Here is a 13,953-nt window from a genome sequence, read left to right on the forward strand (position 1 = left end):
GGGACCTTTGAGTCTCTTTAGGATAGTATCATATGCGGTTCTTAGCTACTCGAGAGAATATAGTTGTCGCTTAGCTACTCGAGTCTCTTTAGGATAGTATCACATATTGGGCTGGCGTTTTCCTTGGGTATGGACCTTCTACCCGGTGTGTAAGTTGAACAGTCCTAGAGAAACAATCAATCTTAGCATGATGGGCTGACATCTAGTCCATACCCAAGATGATATTAATGTCTGAGGATTTGAGAGCTATCAAAGACGCAAGGAAAACGAGTCTATCGACTTGAATTTCATTTCCATGCCTCACTCTAGAAGTTTGCCATTTGGATCCCGGGGTTTGAATTACCATGGAGGTGGGAAAATCACAAAATGTGGTGTTATACAAACGAGCATAGCTCTCGGATATAAATGAATGAGATGCTACAATATTGAAAAGAACAGATGCTGGGTGGCAGTTACCAAGGAGCATACCAAGAACGATGTTAGGATCCTCCTGAGCCTCTTCAGCTGAGACACAATTCATGTGGCCACGTGCCGCGGTGGCCGGCTTGGTGTAGTACACCTTACCTATTGGCTTGCCACGACCAACAGCCTTTCCGGACTAGTTGGGGTTGGGGTTGGTCTGGGGACACTCTCGCATGTAGTGACCCGGTTCTCCACACTTGAAACACGTCACAGTGCTGGTGCGTGGGGGAGCATTGTTAGTTGATACACCATAGGACTTGGCTGGTGCATACTGCTGGGTTGGGTGAGGCGCCTGATAGGATGGCCTCGGTGTGAACCTGGGTGGCAGAGCGGTGTTAGGCACACACACCCGATGCTTCTGAGAGCCAGAATCGAATGAGGAACCAGCGTCATGGCCATGCTTGTGTGAAGCATCGAAGTTAGTGTGACCTGTCTCAGCACTGATGGCCTTATTCACAAACTTCTGGAAGGAAGTGCACTTGTGCAGGCGGAGATCACGGTGAAGCTTGGGGCTAAGTCCCTTGCGGAACCTTGCCTGCTTATTGGCATCAGTGGAAACTTCCTCAGTTGCATAGCGTGCTACGTTTCCGAACTCCCTGCTGTATGCATCCACAGTGAGTCTACCCTGTGTGAAACTGCAGAACTCCTCACTCTTGCGATCCATAAGACCTTCCGGAATGTAATATTCACGGAAAGCCTCACTGAACTCTGCCCAAGTGGTGACCTGGCCAGCTGGGCGCATGGCCTCATAGTTCTCCCACCAGAGACTGGCGGGGCCTTCAAGATGATAGGCAGCATATGTGACCTTGTTTGTTTCGGCTGCGTGTGCAGAACATAGCTTGTGGGTGATGCTGTGAAGCCAATCATCAGCGTCGAGGGGCTCGACGGAGTGATGGAAGGTGGGTGGGTGTAACTTGATGAAGTCACTGAGAGACACCAAGTCGTTCCTCTAGCACAGTGTTGTGTTATGTTCGATGCGTTCCAGCAAACGGTTGGTCTCCCATTTGTTCCTCTCGGCCTCCAGCATGACCTCAGCCAGAGAAGGAGGATGAGGCAGGTTCGCATCTCTAGCCTCACTGCCTTCAACCTGCTCCAGGGCAGAAGGGTTGTTGCGGGTGTTGACCATCCTAGGAAAACAAATCAATGGTTTAGACCATGATGACAAAATTCTGACATAGAAGTGCAAATTGTAAGGGATAACTCAGAATGCAAGATGTTCATCCGTATGACATGGAAATACACAAACTTCTACATTTATTCCATCGTCATACACACCATACAAGGTTTAGTACAAGACCAAACTGAGTACAACAGCGGCGAAAGGAAGATTACATCTCATCGGAGGCATCCCAAGCTCCTATACATTATTTTTCTACACCTTCAGAATCTAGTACAAACTACGTCATATTCCACAAGACGCGCAAGAATGTGGAAATACGACTACTACAAACTACTAGTGTCGTGATCCGACTCAGTCATCTCCAGCTCCGTAGTAGTCCTCGTAGAGATCCCCCGCATAGCCTGGAAGCGGGATGTGTGGATCCGGGAACTCATGTTCACGTCGAGACTGTGGACCATACGGGCTTGGATGAGGCCTCGGCCCCACGAAGGGTGGAAGACGGCGCCCGCGAAGAGGCGTGATACCTCCAACATCTGCATAATCAATGTGAGCCGGAAGACGTGTGCGGACAGGGTACAAGTCACGCATATCCAGGTAGCCCGTCTGAACGGCTGGTGCAAGCCGCGTCAAGGTAGCCCAGTGGTCCTAGCAGGTGTTGTGCAATTCCATGCGTAAAGCACGGTTCTCCCGATCTCTCTCCTCTAGCATCTCGGTAGTAGTGCGGAGAAGTGCCTCCTCGTGAGCTGCATCGGCATAGAACCCAGTGTAATAGCCCTCTGAACCAGTGTGTGCCGCCGGCAGATAGCGGAACTCAGTATCATTCAGCAAAACATACCCAACTCGGATGATGGAAAACATAGAGCAGGTGTCGGCGTTCTGGGGACGGGGGTCCCCACACTTGCCTGCTTGTGGCCTGCTGCGTGGCTCCACCAGTGGCCCAGTACGGCTCGTCTTCATCAACCAAACACTCAAGACTATCGCGAGGGGCCAAGCCTTGCAGGGTGGACGACGTAAGGCCTCCTTAGGAGCGGCCTCCCTAGGCAGGCTCGCGAGGAGGCCGAGAGATCAAGGCAAAGGGTACCTCACAAGGTTCCCATGACGCAAGCCATGACGACCAAGGCCAGGCGGGCGCCAGACCGTGCAGTGTCCTCATTTCCCCTTTGGTGTTAAGGGGTCAAGCGCAGGCGTGGAGTACCGAGGCATCAGGCAAAAGTTTCCATATCGGTGCAACAAGACTAAGACCAGCAGGACGACAGGACGGAGGTCATCATGGAGCCCAAGATGGCGTCATCACCAGCACCTTTGATAGGCGAAGACCACCTTTAGTCAGGATAGCTTGTACTATTTGTCCCCTTCCAAAATGGTCGTTGTTGGATCCTTTCCCGCGCAATATTTGGGAAGAGGACCAGGGCCTCTATAAATAGGGCTAGCCACCGCAGTAGAAGGGACAAGTTAAGTTCATCCACACACCACACTAGCTCAAGAACACCTCTCCTCGCGCGGCTGTTCTTCCCTTGTACTATTCATCATCAGCCCAAGAGGCAATCCACCACCACACACAGGAGTAGGGTATTACACCACAACGGTGTCCCGAACCTGTATAAATCTTGTGTCTCTTGTGTTGTGAGTTCATCGATCTAGCTTAGGGATCGCGGCGAGGCTGAGAGTGAGATTCGGTAGGGGGAAATCTTAGTGCGCACCCCAGTGTTCGAACCTTAAGGGTTTTGCCGGAACCCTATATCCGACATTTGGCGTGCCCGGTAGGGGTGCGCCAGAGTCTTCTTTCCGCTAATCCACGTCCCATCGCTTCGTCACATCCATGTCTGACGCCCGTCGAGCCCGCGCCGAGCGCCGGGCTGCTCTCGCCGCTCGCGTCGCCCAGACGGCCCCTGTCGGCGGGCCTCCCTGTCGTTCCCCGTCGCCTGCCACCAACACCACCACCAGCCCAGCGGGGAACGAGCAGCAAGCGTCCTTGCTGCACCCCTCGGTGCGGCGGGAGTGCCGCACCGCCACTCCGTCGCTGATCCTAGCTGGTTCGTCGTCCCACGCTCGTCGCGCCCCCACGGACGCGTAGGCCACGTTGCTCCTAGCGCGTGAGCTCCTGCACTACCGCCCCGTCGATGATCTGTACAAAGAATGGCTCGCTTGCATCACCGAGCTCAACAGCGCCGCATGGGGCTCTCCTGCACCGTCCCTCTCGCTGCCTCGCCCTCCGCCAGGTATGGGCGGCGTGGCTCAAGGAGCGCCTCCACCACCTCTCCCCCAAGATGGCGCCCTGGCTCCAAGGCGCACGGCCCCTGGACGTGACCCACCGCATCCAGTGCCCACGCGATAAGAAAGAAGCTGTCAAGAAATCCCTCGGCCTCAAGAAGGCGCCCTCGTACTTCCTACGTTAGCGCGACAAGACCGCGTCCCTGCACCGGCGCGACAAGACCGCGTACTGCCTCTGGTAGCGGTGCGCGGGTACCATTAATAGCAAGCTCCGCATCAGCAAAGCACGCCGGTGACCACTGTAGGTTGCCGCGCCTTCACCCTCGAGCTATGTAGCTCGCCTGGCCGGGCAAGTTCAAGCCGAGCCTGGCTTCTCGCTACGACGGCACCCCCGACCCTGCAGAGTTCTTGCTGCTCTACGAGCTAAGCATCGAGGCAGCCAACGGAGACAAGAAGGTCATGGCGAACTGGTTTCCCATGGCGCTCAAGGACGGTGCCCGCTTGTGGCTCCTCAACCTGCCTCCCAGCTTGATCTCGTCCTAGGACGAGATGCGCAACCGCTTCATCGCCAACTTCCAGGGCACTCACGACCGCCCCTCGGCCGCGGGTGACCTGCGCCGCATCAAGCAACGGCTTGGGGAGACCCTGCAGAAATACATCCAGCGCTTCAACAGCGTCCGCCTCAAGATCCCCAAGGTGACGGATGAGGCCATCATCTCGGCGTTCTCTGATAGTGTCTGTGACGTCAAGATGAAGGAGGAGCTCGCCACCCACAACGAGTTGTGCACATCCCTGGAGCTATTCAGCCTGGCAACCAAGTGCGCAAAAGCTGAGGAAGGACGCCTCTCCCTCCTCGAGCTTCCAGCTACTGACCCAGAAGAAAAGAAGACCAAGTCCAAGGACGTGAACTGCAAGGGAGCGGCCGTGCTCGTAGCAGAACCAGACACGAAGCATGGCAAGGACCAGCTGGAGTCGTCCAAGGGCAGCCGACTGTTTTGCGCCTACCACAACCTCCACACCCACAACACCAACGAATGCCAGGAGCTCAGGGCCATTCGAGAAGGATACTTCGATCGACGCCCCGCCGCAACGACTGGGGCTACGGCTGAGGAGGAGGACATGGCGGACGACAATGGGACGACCGTGGCCCTCGCCAGGAGTGGCGTGACCGACCTCGTGAGGATCGCTGGCAGAACCAGCCTCGTGAGGGCGCCTGGAGGGATCAGCCTCGCGAGGACCGCCCGCAGGGTAACGCAGGCCTTCCTCCACTACCGCCACCACCGAGAAGGAATGGCGACCATCACCAGGACGAGGGGGCTGGGGGCTTCCCGGAGCCGCGTGCTATCGCTTGCATCTTGGGAGGAGCCCAGGCCCCAGCCTCTCAGCGCATCTTCAAGCAGTTCGCTCGCGAGGTGAACGCAGTCCTTCCCAAGCTCGAGGCCACACGCCCGCTCAGGTGGTCCAAGTGCGCCATCACCTTCAGCTCGGCAGATCAACTCAAGTGCGCGACTACTGCTGGCGTCCTCCCAATGCTCTTTTCACCAGTCATTAGCAATGTGCAAGTCACCAGGACCCTCATCGATGGCGGCGCAGGGCTTAACATCTTGTCTGTCGAGATGTTCGACAACCTTCAAGTGCCATACGATCAGCTCCAGCCTACCAAGCCTTTCTCAGGAGTTACTGACGGTTCCACCACTCCGGTAGGCCAGGTCCGCCTCCTGATACGTCCATTTTGCATCATGCTTTTATACCAATATTTATTGCATTATGGGCTATTATTATACATTATATCTCAATACTTATGGCTATTCTCTCTTATTTTACAAGGTTTACCATGAAGAGGGGGAATGCCGGCAGCTGGAATTCTGGCAGGAAAAGGAGGAAACATTGGAAACCTATTCTGCACAACTTCAAAAGTCCTGAAACTCCATGAAACAACTTTTTGGATTTAATAAGAATTTATGAGCGAAAGAAATAGGCCAGGGGGCCCACACCCTGTCCAGGAGATAGGGGTGCGCCCCCCCCATAAGGCGCGGCCCCCTATCTCCTGGGCCCCCTGGTGGGCCTCCGGTGTCCATCTTCTGCTATATCATCACTTTTACCCTGGAACAAATCGGGGGCAAGCTTACGGGACGAAACTCCGCCACCACGAGGCAGAACCTTGGCCGAATCAATCTAGGGCTCAGGTGGAGCTGTTCTGCCGGGGACACTTCCCTCCGGGAGGGGGAAATCATCACCAACGTCATCACCAATGATCCTCCCATCGGGAGGGGGTCAATCTCCATCAACATCTTCACCAGCACCATCTCCTCTCAAAACCCTAGTTCATCTCTTGTATCCAATCTTGTATCAAAACCACAAATTGGTACCTGTGGGTTGCTAGTAGTGTTGATTACTCCTTGTAGTTGATGCTAATTGGTTTACTTGGTGGAAGATCATATGTTCATATCCTTTATGCATATTATTACTCCTCTGATTATGAACATGAATATGCTTTGTGAGTAGTTACGTTTGTTCCTGAGGACATGGGTGAAGTCTTGCTATTCGTAGTCATGTGAATTTGGTATTCGTTCGATATTTTGATGAGATGTATGTTGTCTTTTCCTCTAGTGGTGTTATGTGAACGTCGACTACATGACACTTCACCGTTATTTGGGCCTAGAGGAAGGTATGCTGAAGTAATAAGTAGATGATGGGTTGCTAGAGTGACGGAAGCTTAAACCCTAGTTTATGTGTTGCTTCGTTAGGGGTTGATATGGACCCATATTTTTAATGTTGTGGTTAGGTTTACCTTAATACTCTTTTTTGTAGTTGCGGATGCTTGCAATAGGGGTTAATCATAAGTGGGATGCTTGTCAAAGTTAGGGCAGTACCCAAGTACCGGTCCACCCACATATCAAATTATCAAAGTACCGAACGCGAATCTTATGAACGTGATGAAAACTAGCTTGACGATAATTCCCAATGTGTCCTCGGGAGCTCCTTATTTATTATTAGAATTTGTCCAGGCTTATCCTTTGCTACATAAAGGATTGGGCCACCTTGCTGCACTTTATTTACTTTATTTACTTTTTGCTCGTTACTATTTATCTTATTACAAAACTATCTATTACCTACAATTTCAGTGCTTGCAGAGAAAACCTTACTGAAAACCGCTTATCATTTCCTTCTGCTCCTCGTTGGGTTCGACACTCTTACTTATCGAAAGGACTACGATAGATCCCCTACACGTGTGGGTCATCAAGACTCTTTTCTGGCGCCATTGCCAGGGAGTGTAGTGCTTTTGGTGAGTGGAACTTGGTAAGGAAACATTTATATAGTGTGCTGAAATTTTCTGTTACTTGTCACTACGGAAACTAATCCTTTGAGGGGCTTGTTTGGGGTATCTTCACCCCAACCAGAAGAGCAAAGAGATGCTCCTCAACCTACTTAAATTTATGAAAATATTCACTTTGAGATCCTTCGGGTATGATAGAAAAACTGTTAGCTAATCCTTTTGCAGGAGACGGAACATTGCATCCCAATTTAAACCTTATCTTTGTGGATGAAGTTTGTGGATTATTTAAGCTTGCAGGTATTCCCGATGATGTTGTCAAAAGGAAGGTCTTCCCTTTATCTTTGAAGGGAGATGCAATGACATGGTATAGGCTATGTGATGATACGAGATCTTGGAATTATAAGCGATTGAAGTTGGAATTTCACCAGAAGTTCTATCCTATGCATCTTGTTCATCGTGATCGTAATTACGTATATAATTTCTGGCCTCGCGAAGGAGGAAGCATCGCTCAAGCTTGGGGGAGGCTTAACTCAATGTTATATTCATGCCCCAATCATGAGCTCTCTCTGGAAATGATTATTCAGAATTTGTATGCTCGGCTTTCTCTTGATAATCGCAACCTGCTCGATACTTCCTATGCTGGTTCTTATATGCTGAAGACTATTGATTTCAAATGGGACTTATTGGAAAGAATTAAATGCAACTCTAAAGATTGGGGTTCCGACGATGGTAAGGAGTCAGGTATGACACCTAAGTTTGATTGTGTTAAATCTTTTATGGATACCGATACTTTCCGTGGATTTAGCTCTAAGTATGGACTTGACTCTGAGATAGTAGCTACCTTTTGTGAATCTTTTGATACTCACGTTGATCTCCCTAAAGATAAGTGGTTTAAATACAATCCTCCTGTTGAAGTGAAAGTAGTTGCACCTATTACAGTCGAAGAAAAGACTATTACCTATAGTGATCCTATTGTTCCTACTGCTTATGTTGAAAAACCTCCTTTTCCTGTTAGGATAAAAGATCATGCTAAATCTTCGACTGTTGTTCGTATAAGTAATACTAGGACTTATACACCTCCTGAGCAAATTAATGTTGAACCTAGTATTGCTATGGTTAAAGATCTCTTGGATGAGGACTTAGATGGGCATGTTATTTCTTTTTTCTGTGAAACTGCTAATATTGCAAGACCCGATAATAAGACACGTAGACCTGTTGAAGGCACGCCTGTTATTTAAACATATAAGAAGCCTAGCCGACCCGCCCTCCTGAGGCCTCCTCGTTTTCGCGCCGCGCGTGGTCGTCCGATTGGGTTTGGTCAGGTCAACGTGCATGTGGTGACCGTTCGATTTTCACTGGTTGTTTTGAATCAGTAGTCCTGCATGGAACCCGATGACTGGTGGGCTTAGCGAGTTCTCTGGTTGGCTGGGTTCGAATTTCTCAGGTGACCACTCCTGCCTCGTCGTGTGGCTGTTTCGGCGCTGACCGCACCCAGTATGGACGACGGGGTTGGCCGACGCATGCACACTCAGCTGGCGTGCCCTTGTCTCACTGGTGGGTGGGCCGGTGCTTCTGCTGGCCCCGCTCGTCGGCTGCGCTGGCTCGGTTCGGCTCCCCACGGAATGGGTTTGTGTGGGCGATTGTGTGTTCTTGCGCGGGGACCCACACGGTATGGGCTGTGCACGAACGGTCGTGCCTCGTCGCGCGTCGCACGGTGGATAGGCCATGGCGTGGAGGCAGCGGTTAGCTGCTGAGGATATACCCGTCGGTTCTTTGTGCGGGATGACGTGTGGGGCACCATGCTCTCTGGTCCTACCCGTTGGCGGGTGGTGTTTATTCTTCTGTGTCCATCCTTTCTGTCCGGGTTGGGAGGGAGTTGTTGGCGTGCGGTGTGGCTGATGCACGACTCGACCAGCAGGACGTGTGATCCCCGCGCTGTGGACCCTGCCTCTGGGTCGCGTGCACTGATCCTGCGCGCCCCTCTCTTGCACGGGTGGCTTTCACCCGCTGTCTTGGTGCTTGTATGACGGTGGTCCCGAATGGCCCGCTTAGGACGCGTGTCTTTGACATGGTGGTGGGTCTGTTTCCGTTCGCCAGGTGCTGCCTGCTGTGGGGAGAGGTCGCACCCGTCCTTTCTAGGCTGACCGATGCATCGTGCGCGTGGGGGCCCTGGCTGACTAGATTTTGTCACCATTTGTTTCCTTTCGTAGGTGATTGACAATGGACCCGGTGCAATTGTTGTCCCACCGCGCAGCGAAAGCGCCTCCGCGCATAGTTCGTAACAAATTGGGGGAACTGGTAAAGGAAACCTAGAGCCAAGCGGTAAAACAAGACCTTCCTGCTCCTCCTCCCTCACCCGGCGGCGGCTCCCTACCCCTGCCTGTGCACCACCTCTTCCTCCTTCTGACAGCGGCAGTGGTGAGCATGAGAGTAGCGGAAGCGGCTGGACACCATAAGCCGCCCGAGGTGGTCTACGGCGAGGAACGACCGCGCCCGACGCCGTCCTCCAACCCGTACTTCCCAACCCGGTGCATGCCCAAGGATTCCGGCGCACCTCGAAGGAAGGACCAAGGCCTGGGACGACTTGTCCTCTTCTTCCTCTAACATCTCCCTGCCAGCTGCTGCTTATTAGTAGGGAGGGAGGGAGGGAGGGAGCGGAAAAGATAGATGGCGGCGGCGGCTGGACCTGGCTGAGTTGTTTGGGGAGTTGCGCACACGTCGAGCGATGGCGAGCGCATCCGACGCCGATACACCGAGGTGAGATTCACCCGTTCTTTCTCTCCCCATGCGGCCTCCTCCGCTCGGCCCTGATTATCTCACATTACGGGTTCTGGTTGATCTTTGTTGGTTAAAGTATGTGTTGTTGTGACCTTGAGAATATTTTTTATTTTATCACTGTATAACTAAATATTTATTTATGAACCAGAGTCCTCATCTCCCTATCTGTGTCCCTCAGTTTTCTATTGGCCAAAACAAAATATGCAATCTATTGTTGAAAGACCAACTTGTCCGCAAAATACCTTGCAAACTGCGGCACGTTGAGGTACATCCTTGTATTTTCTTGTTGATTTTCTGATGCAAGAAGCGCAGGAGCCCTGTCAGTTGCTAACTGATGTATATAATAATCATCGGTTGTCGTTTTTATTCAGCTAGGAGGTCTGTGCGAGTTAGAGGTTATATGAGACAAGGGCTTGGTCCTATTAAATGGAAAGGCCATAATTATTAGTCCAAGTGATATTGAAGTTACGTTTGAGAATTTTCCCTACTACCTTAGGTGATGTTTTGACTTAATGTTCCTTTGATTTTCTTGACGTCTTATGCTGTTTTTTAGCTTCTTCATATGCTTGACTTAATGTTCTGTCACGTATTTATACCTTTATATATTTATTGATGTCCATTTATGCAGCGAGAATACGAAGGATGTGCTCTTATCATGTTCATTCCTACATTTGGAAAATAAGGGATTCATTTAGCAGTTCTCGGAAGTTTCTTCAATAAACCAGTGAATTTATCATCTGGTCCATCAAGTAAATTATTTTTTGTCATTGCATATTGTCTCCGTTGAATGAAATTTATGTCCTTGAGCCATGTCAGATTACATGCTTTTTGTGAACACCATTACTTATAAGTATCCATCTCATTATGTATCAGGTTCTGAGATTTATTAGGAAACATTGATGAAGGCACTTGCCAAACATTTTGGTGCTATACTACTTGTTGTTGATTTGTTGCTATTGCCGGACATACTGAGAACTTCATGAATACCTTAAATAATGATATTTCTGTGTTGATTTTGTTTGAAACAAAATTGTATGTGGCTGTCCATGCACACACGGTATTCAATTTTTTATATAGTGTAGAAGTGGTGTGGAAGTTAAAGCATCTGTGACTGCATGTGGATATATTTTGTCAACCCATGTAACATTGCCTTTAAACATGATTTAGGATTTTCATTATGTGCAACTCTGCCCAGATTGAGTACCAAGTTGTTTGTTTCGTGCCTAGGTGAGGTCATTATGGCGGTACTTGATGCTCTAATGTTCATCTGTGTTATGGAGTTGGTTCTTTTGAAGTTAAAAGTAGTTGTATGTTTGTACGATGCTCTTCTCAGGTTTTAAGCCTAGGTGAAGGCATAACATGTGGTAATGTATGTTCTTTTCGATCTGCCTGCGGCTGGTTTTTTACCTCTTCTAGGTTGTTTTGCGTATTGTGGTTTCCCTTCATTCCACATGGTCTATGAGTTGCGAGGATTTAGGGTCTAGGAACTGACAGGCTCTTTTTTCTGTTGCTGATTAGAGCTTTGGTTAAGGTGTGTTCTTTTTTAGTGTAGTCGGCATTCTGTTGTTGCTCCTGTGATAAATTGTTAGTTAGACTTGTGCTTAACTAGCGATTCTTACAGAGATGTACTTTCAGTGAGAAGAAAAGGCCATATTTTTTGATAGCAAGGATGACGATCTTGCAGCTTTCTGCACATAGTTTCATTCTTATCTTATATACTTTATTTGTAGCATATAAAATAGGAATATAGCTGTTCTATGTTAGAGTATGAATTAGAATCCAAATCAGCAATTGTAAAAATGAACAATAACTTCTATTTCGTCATATATGCAATGTCCCCAATTTTATTGTTTTTCCTTTTTGGTTCTATAGGATTGCAACCGGAGGAGCCGGAGAACACGACCCCTGTCCTATGTGCGGCCATATCCCCCATGGCTTCTACAAGGACCATATCCCCCATGGTTTTTAGGGGACTCTTTTGAAAGGCATGTGTGTACAGAACACATGTTTCATCGTCTTCTCTTTTTTTCATGAGTTGTTGAACAGATCTTATGAAGCTTGATTGATAGTGTTTCAACTCAGATGAAGTGTTCTGGATGATCAGTTTTGCAGATCCTGGAGATCATTATACCTTCTGTACAATGCACCGTTCGGGAGTGTTGCATGCCTTTGTATTGTGTTCCTGAACCTTGCTAAGTTTGTCCATGTCCAAGTCTTCTGTTCTAAGAACTCTTTTGTTGCATCCACAATAACCATACATATTTACGTTTCCATTTTCGAATTGTGAACTGTAGCTGACTAAAACTTTGGTATAAAATAAAGCCCTTGTCGGTAAATGGGGCATGTTATTAGCAATGTTTGCCTGTTCAGGTCTTCCAAGACCAAAATCATCAGAAATCCAGAACATACAACACTTTTTTTTGAACATAGGTTACCCTGATACAAGTCTTCGTTCAATTTTCTTATACGGAGGGGTTGGAATAGTTACCATACATGCTTTCTCAAAACATATGTATCTTGATAAAGCGATCGATCAGGGCGCATTAGAGGCAGAAGAAGAGAAAAATGTTTGGGGCGTCTGTGGCGTTGAACATTCAGTGCTTATGTAAAAACTCAAGAAATGTGTTTGAATCGCAAAAAAAGAGTTCGTAGTTCTTATTCATACTTGAAACACGTGAGGCTTTGCAAATTAAACCATGTTTTTTTCAGGGCGCATATGGATTTAGCAGACCACAACTAAACCGACTGTATATACATGGCCCATCCTTAGTAAATGAAACTATTTTCATCGCAAACATGGCTTTAGTTGAAGGTTCTTGCAGCATGAAACTATTTTCATCGACAACATGTCTTCAGCAGGTCTCTGCGCCATTTGGTGCAACGGGTCAACTAGTTTCTATTAAAATAGGAGATCATTGTTATCACGGCTTATGTGATATGGGTGCTAGTGCTAGTGCGATACCTTATGATCTTTATAAAGAAATTATGCACGATATTGCACCTGTTGAATTAGAAGACATTGATTTTACTATTAAGCTTGCTAATATGGATACCATCAAACCTATTGGGATTGTTAGAGATGTTGAAGTTTTGTGTGGGAAGGTTAAATACCCTACTGATTTTCTTGTTCTTGCTTCCCCACAAGATGATTTTTGTCCCATTATTTTTGGTAGACCCTTCTTGAATACATCTAGTGCTAAGATTAATTGTGAAAGGAATATTGTCACTGTTGGCATAGATGGTATGTCTCATGAGTTTAATTTTGCCAAGTTTAGTAGACAACCTCGTGAAAGGGAACCATCTAGTAAGGATGAAATTATTGGTCTTGCTTCCATTGTTGTTCCTCCAAATGATCCGTTAGAACAATATATGCTAGACCATGAAAACGATATGTTTATGAAGGAAAGGGAAGAAATAGATGAAGTGTTCCTTAAATAGGAACCTATGCTGAAACATAACCTTCCCATTGAAATTCTTGGGGATCCCCCTCCACCCAAGGGTGATCTCGTGTTTGAACTCAAACCCTTACCTGATAATCTTAAGTATGCTTATCTTGATGAAAAAGAAATACATCCTATTATTATTAGTGCTAACCTTTCAGAGAAAGAAGAGGAAAGATTATTGAAAACTCTGAAGAAGCACAGAGCTGCTATTGGATATACTCAGGATGATCTTAAGGGCATTAGTCCCACATTATGTCAACACAAAATTTCAGTGGAGAAAGATGCCAAACCAGTTAGAGATCCTCAAAGACGATTAAATCCCAAGATGAAGGAAGTGGTAAGAAAGGAAATTCTAAAGCTCCTTGAGGCATGTATTATTTATCCCGCTGCTAATAGTGAATGGGTAAGCCCTGTCCATTGTGTCCCTAAAAAGGGAGGTATTACCGTTGTTCCTAATGATAAAGATGAATTGACCCCGCCAAGAATTATTACAGGTTATAGGATGGTAATTGATTTTCGTAAGTTAAATAAAGCTACTAAGAAAGATCATTACCCTTTACCTTTTATTGTTCAAATGCTTGAAAGGCTATCCAAACACACTCATTTCTGCTCTCTAGATGGTTATTCTGGCTTCTCTCAGATACCCGTGTCAGCGAAGGATC

General features: G+C 48.1%; 1 long non-coding RNA gene across 1 annotated transcript; it reads left to right on the plus strand.

Moving 5' to 3' along the window:
• The first annotated feature begins 9,361 nt into the window (after positions 1-9,361).
• Positions 9,362-11,994, plus strand: LOC119329069. Its single transcript, XR_005159279.1, has 4 exons — positions 9,362-9,827; positions 9,997-10,113; positions 10,220-10,344; positions 10,477-11,994. It is a non-coding gene; the product is annotated as an uncharacterized LOC119329069 (long non-coding RNA).
• Positions 11,995-13,953: the final 1,959 nt, after the last annotated feature.

The sequence above is a fragment of the Triticum dicoccoides genome, chromosome 1B (assembly GCF_002162155.2).
Source record: "Triticum dicoccoides isolate Atlit2015 ecotype Zavitan chromosome 1B, WEW_v2.0, whole genome shotgun sequence".
Lineage (NCBI taxonomy): Eukaryota > Viridiplantae > Streptophyta > Magnoliopsida > Poales > Poaceae > Triticum > Triticum dicoccoides.